The following is a 6,988-nucleotide window of genomic DNA, read 5'->3' on the forward strand; positions in this document are numbered from 1 at the left end:
GCTACTGAGTTCTAAGAGTTCTTTATATATTCTGGATACTAGGCTCATCAGCTATGTGATTTGTGGATATTTTCTCCCATTCTGAGTTTCCTTTTCATTCTCTTGACAGTGTCCTTTGATGCACAAAAGATGTTAAGTTTAGGGGCACCTGGGTGGCTCGGTCGGTTGGGCATCCGACTTTGGCTCAGGTCATGATCTCACAGTTCATGAGTTCGAGCCCCGTGTCAGGCTCTGTGCGGACAGCTCAGAGCCTGGAGCCTGCTTCGGATTCTGTGTCTCCCTGTCTCTCTGCCTCATTTCCACTCATGCTCTGTCTCTGTCTTAAAAATAAATAAAACATTAAAAAAAAAGATGTTAAGTTTATGAAATCCAATTGTCTACTTGTTTGCTTTGTGCTTTTGCTGTTAGGATTAAGAAACCATTGCCAGGGGCGCCTGGGTGGCTCAGTCGGTTGAGCGTCCGACTTCAGCTCAGGTCACGATCTCACGGTTCGTGAGTTCGAGCCCCGCGTCAGGCTCTGGGCTGATGGCTCGGAGCCTGGAGCCTGCTTCCGATTCTGTGTCTCCCTCTCTCTCTGCCCCTCCCCCATTCATGCTCTGTCTCTCTCTGTCTCAAAAATAAATAAACATTAAAAAAAATTTAAAGGGGCGCCTGGGTGGCGCAGTCGGTTGGGCGTCCGACTTCAGCCAGGTCACGATCTCGCGGTCTGTGAGTTCGAGCCCCGCGTCAGGCTCTGGGCTGATGGCTCGGAGCCTGGAGCCTGTTTCCGATTCTGTGTCTCCCTCTCTCTCTGCCCCTCCCCCGTTCATGTTCTGTCTCTCTCTGTCCCAAAAATAAATAAAAAACGTTGAAAAAAAAAATTAAAAAAAAAAAAATTAAAAAAAAAAAACCATTGCCAAATTCAAAGTCATGAAGATTTTCCCCTATATTTGCTTCTAACAGTTCTATAGTTTTAGATCATATATTTAAATCTTTGATCCATTTTGAGTTATTTTGTGTGTGTGGTGTGAGGTAGGGGTTCAACTCCACTGTTTTGCATGTGGGCGGCCAGTTGTCCCAACACCATGTGGAAGAAACTCTTCTTCCCCCAGTGAACAATCTTACACTCTTGTTGGAAACAAATTGATTATAAATGTGGGGGTCTACATCTCAATTCTCAACCCTATTCCATTGATCTATAAGAAATCAAAACCGTACTGGTTTGATTCCTGTAGCTTTGTAGTAAGTTTTGAAATCAGGAGCAGTTGAGTCCTACAACTTTGCTTTTCTTTCTCAAGATTGTCTTGGTTATTTGTGGTTCCTTACATACAATTGCATATGAATTCAGGAGTGACTTTTCCATTTCTGTAAAAAGGGGGCCCTTGGGGTTTTGATAGGGAGCATATCAAATCCGTATGTTGGTTTGGAGAGAAAGGCCATCTTAACGACATGGAGTCTACCAAGCCACGCGCATTGGATTTACTCATTCTTGTCTTTAATCTCCACCCCCCACCACACACACACACACACCAGCAATGTTTTGTAGCTTTCAGTGAACACATCTTTCACCTTCGTGGTTAAGTTTCTAAGTATTTTCTTCTTTTTGATGCTGTTGCAAGTGAATTATTTTCTTCATTTCATTTTTGGTTTGTTGCTAGTGTATAAAAGTATAACTGTTTTTTATACGTCGATATCATATCCCACAACTTTGCTGGATTTATTTATTAGTTGTAACAGGCTGAGGCTGAGGGTGAGGGTGAGGGTTTTGTTTTGTTAGATTTTCTATACATTAGATCATGTCATCGGCACAGAGAAATCGTTTACTTTTTCCTTTCCAATCTTGGATACGTTTTCTTTCTTTTTCTTGCCTAATTGTTCGGGTAGAACTTCCAGAACATGATACAGAGAAGCAGAAGTGGGTGTCCTTGTCTTATTCTTGATCCTAGGGGAAACGCTTTCCATCTCTCACTATTGAGTCCGATGTTCGTTGTGGGTTTTTCAAAGATGTCCTTTATCATTTCGGGAGGTTTCTTTCTATTCGTAGTTTATGGAGTCTTTTTATCATAAAAGGGCATTGGGTTTCATCAAATGCTTTTTCTACATCAGTTAGGATTACTAAATGGATTTCCACCCTCCGTTCTATTAATGTAATATATTACATTGAGTTTTGTCTGTTGAATCACCCTTGCATTCCTGGAGCAAATCCCCGCTTGGTCATAGTGCATAATCCTTTAAAAAATGCTGCTAGATTTGGTTTGCTCATATTTTGTGGAAGAGTTTTGTATACATATATTTATAAGGGTTATCTGGAGTTTTCTTTCTTGTGATGTCATTGCTGAGCCCTGAGAGTTCTTTATATATGTTGTATAGAAACCACTTGCTGAAAATAGGATTTGCTGATATTTTCTTACATTCTATGAGTGGAAATTTCAAATGTTAATGAAGTCCAGCTTATTTTTGCTTTAATTTGTAGACCATGCTTTTGGTGTCATGTCTAAAAACTCTTTGCAAGGGGTGTCTGGCTGGTTCAGTCAGAAGAGCATGTGATTCTTGATCTTGGGGTTGTGAGTTTGAGCCCCATGTTAGGTGTAGAAATTACTTAAATGAATAAATAAATAAAAACTTGAAAAAAATGCTTTGCCAAATCCCTGGTCACAAATATTTTCCCCCATATTTCCAAAATTTTTATAGCCTTACATTTTACATTTACATCGATGATTCATTCTGAGTTGGTTTTTATGTAGTGTTAGCATTAGATCAAGGGGTTGGGGGGGGTGCATGCGAACATCCAATTGTCTCAGTGCCCCTTACTGAAAAGACTGTCATTTGTGCACAAGATATATCTCCCAATTTATTTAGGTTTTCTTTTATTTATTTTACCAATATTTTGTAGTTTTCAGCATACGGATCCTGTACATGTTTTTAGATTTAAACATATTTCGTGTATTTTTATAGCTGTTGTAAATGGTAATGTGTTTTTACTTTTTTTAATTTTTAAAATGTTTATCGTGAGAGAGAAAGAGAGAGAATCCTGAGCGGGCTCGCACCGCCAGTGCAGAGCACGCTTCGGGTCTCATCTCACGAACCTCGAGTTCATGACCTGAGCCCAAATCAAGAGTGGGACACTTAACTGGAGCCACCGAGGCCCTCCACGTGTTTTTACTTTTTAATTTTGGCTTCCAATTGTTTACTGCTGGTATACCAAGATATAATTGATCCTTGCGTGTTGACTTTGTATCCTGCTATCCGGTTAAACTGACTTATTAGTTCCAAGAGCTTTTGTAGATTCCCTGGGGGTTTGCTTAGACAGTTGTGTCATCTGTACACAGGGACATCCTTTCCAATCTGGATGTCTTTTATTTACATTTTTATTGCCTGACTGCACTAGCTAGAGTGGCAGCACAATATTGAACAAAAGGTGAGAGTTGGGCGCCTGGTTGGCTCAGTTAAGTGTCAGAACCTTGATTTCAGCTCAGGTCATGATCTCATCATCATGAGATCGAGCCCCGTGTGGGGTTCTGTGCTGACAGCACAGAGCCTGCTTGGGATTCTCCCCCTCTCTCTCACTGCCCCTCTCCCCGCATCAAAATAAATGAGTAAACATTTTTAAAAAGGTGGGAGTGGACATTCTTGCTTCTGAGTTTAGCTGGAAGGCACTCAGCCTTGCACCACAAAGTGTCATGCTGGCTATACGGTTTGAAGGTGCCTTTGTTGGGTTGAGGGAGTTCCTTCTATTTCCAGATCACGAAGCACTTTTATCGTGAATGCAGGTTGAATTTTGTCAAATGTCTTTTCTGCATCAGTCAATATGATCATGTGGTTTTTCTTCTTTGGATTGCTAACTGGTATTTTACATTAATTTGAGTCTGTCCTTTTCAAATTAAGTAGCTAATGCTATGAATTTTCCTCTGAGCATAGTTTTGGCTCTATCCTATAAACTTTGATATGATGTATCTTCATTTTCCTTAGTTCCGAATATTTTATAATTTCTCATTTGACCCACGGATTACTTAGAATTGTGTTAATTCCAAGATTTTGGGGGATTTCCCTGTTATCTTTCTGTTGATTTCTAGTTTAATTCCTTTGTGGTCAGAGAACATACATTTTATGATTCTCATTCTTTAAAAAATGTCTTAAGCTTCTTTTTTCGATGCAGAATGTGGTCTATCTTGGTGAAGTTCCCTGTGTACTTGAAGAGAATACGTATTTCTCTGCCGTTGGATGGACTGTTCCATAATGTCAAATATGTCTGCTTGGTTGGTGGTTGTTCAGATTCTTCCATAGCTTTGCTGATATTCTGTCTGCTTGTTCTATTAATTAGGAAGAGATTCTTAAACTTTTGAACAACTCTTGCGAGCCGAATAAACATTATCGTGAATGTCTTAAGCGTCCCATAAAACTCTGTGGCGAATGATTACAAAACTGGCCCCGAGACCTGCTCAAGTGTCACCATCAGGGTGACGGCTCCAGCTTCTGTCCTATCCTAGAGGGTCATAGACCTACTCCTCAGTCCCGGGAGGATGGAGTGGCCTCTCAGGACCCATCCAGCCTTAGAGGTGGCACATCACAGCTTCACTGGCCAGAGGCTCTGGACAGAATTAGGACCTCCTCCTCTCAGGCTGCGCTGCCCAGCTCCGTACATTTTATTGAGCCTCACCAAAGTTGGTCTGCAAACCTGGGGTCACAGACTTTTTGTGAAGTTTGTTATTTATGGCTAAGTTTTTTTTAAAGGAGGCTTCACACCCAGTGCAGAGCCCAACGTGAGGCCTGAACTTATGACCCCGTGAGATCAAGACCTGAGTGGAGGTTAAAAGTCAATGCTTAACCACCTGGGTCGCCCAGGCGCCCCTATGGCTAGTCTTTGTGGATGTATGGTTCTATGAGTTTTGAAAGATGTATTTGGACACCTGGCTGGTTCAGTCCAAGGAGCATGCAACTCTTAATCTCGGGGTCGTGGGTTCAAGCCCCATATTAGGTGTAGAGATTACTAGAGAAAAAAAAAAAACTAAGCTTTAGGGGTACCTGGATGGCTCAATCAGTTAAGTGTCTGACTCTTGATCTCAGCTCAGGTCTTGATCTCAGGGTCATGAGTTTGGGCCCCATGTTGGGCTCCATGCCGGGCATGAGCTTGCTTTAAAAAAAAGAAGAAGAAGAAGAAGAAGAAGAAGAAGAAGAAAGAAAGAAAAAGAAAAAAAAAGGCTTTAAAAATAAATAAACAAATAAATAAGTATTTGCTTTGTAGGCACCACCTAGTCCCATCACCTCCCAAACTTTCACTCTTTGTGAGCCCTAGGCGCCACTTTTCTTCTTCTTTTTTTAATGTTTTTGGGAGAGAGAGAGAGACACAGCATGAGCAGGGGAGGGGCAGAGAGAGGGAGACACAGAATCCGAAGCGGGCTCCAGGCTCCGAGCTGTCAGCACAGAGCCCGACGCGGGGCTCGAACTCATGAACCACGAGATCGTGACCTGAGCTCAGATGCTCAACTGACCGAGCCCCCCCAGGCATGGTGGTCACTCCTCTAAATGCATACGCCCCTTACAAGAAGTCTTCAAAGAACACGCGCTGGAGCCGAAGGGAGAAATCGAAAATCCCACCAACTGTCCATGGAGGCTCTAACACCTCTCTCTCAGTAATTAATAGAACAGACCGGAAAGGAGCCAGGACACAGAAATCCGAAGAGCAGAGTCCTGATCCGACTGACTCACACGTCCACCTCATCACAGCAGAACACACTTCCTTCCAAGCAGAACATCTGTGGTGACAGATCATGTTCTGGGCCGTAAACTAGACCGTAACAAGCGTAAAGGAGCCGAGGTCCTCCGCAGCACCTTTTTCTCACTGGGATGGAACAAACAAAAGGCAAATGACAGACGGCAAGGAAATTTACCAACGTTTGGAAACTAAACATCACAGTTCTACGTGACCGTGGTCACAGAAGAGAATTTTGAGCTGAGCGTTATTGGGGGTGCCTGGGGGGCTCTGTCGGTGGAGTGTTCCACTTGGGCTCAGGTCATGATCTCGCGGTTCATGAGTTCGAGCCCTGTGTCGGGCTCTGTGCTGACAGCTCGGAGCCTGGAGCCTGCTTCTGGTTCTGTGTCTCCCTCTCTCTCTGCCCCTCCCCTGCTCATGCTCTCTCTCTCTCTCAAAAATAAATAAAAACATTTAAAATTAAAAAAAAAAACAAGATAATTATCTATGCAGAAATTCTGAAGAAAACTAAAGAAAAAAACCCTTGCATTAATAGGGTTTCACACAAGGGAAACACAAAACTTGTATTTCTACACGTTAGCAATGAACAGTTGGAAATGACAACTGTTTTAAGCAGAACCACTTACCAAATACACCAGAAGCCATGAAATAGTTGTGAATCTTACAAAATATGTGCTGAAAACAAGATACTGATGAAAGACATCCAAGAATATCCAAATAAATGGAGAGATACACCCACGTTCATAGACCAAAGACTTAACCTCATGAAGATGTCCGTTTGCCCTAAATCATTGTATGGATTCTGCACGATCCCGATCACATTCCCAGCGGGGTTATTTTTGTAGATACAGACAAGCTGATTTTAAAATCCATACATACAGACAGAACTGGAGAAGCCGAAACAGCGTTGTGAAGGAACAAAGTTCAAGGGCTCACAGAGCCCGATTTCGTGACTTGCCGTAAAGCCAAAGTGGTTGAGGCTGTGTGTTGGCGCTGGAAGGGAAGACAAAGAAAAGGCGCTCCAGTGATTTTTTGACAAAAGGTCAAAAGCAAGCCAGTGGTGAAAAGATAGTCTTTTCAACAACGGGAGCGGGTTGTTGTTGAACAACCACAGGCGAGAAAAAAAGAACCTCAGCTTGTGCCTTACACAGAAGAATCACCTCAAATGCGCAGTTGGGAGAAGGAAGCATCAGGCTGCAGTCCGGGAGAGTGTTTTCACATCATACGTCTGGCTTTTTTCCCCCCTGCCATTCTAGTGTGCGACGGCATGTCCTTGTGATTTTTTATTGTCATATCCAC

The sequence above is a fragment of the Panthera uncia genome, assembly GCF_023721935.1.
Source record: "Panthera uncia isolate 11264 chromosome A3 unlocalized genomic scaffold, Puncia_PCG_1.0 HiC_scaffold_12, whole genome shotgun sequence".
NCBI lineage: Eukaryota > Metazoa > Chordata > Mammalia > Carnivora > Felidae > Panthera > Panthera uncia.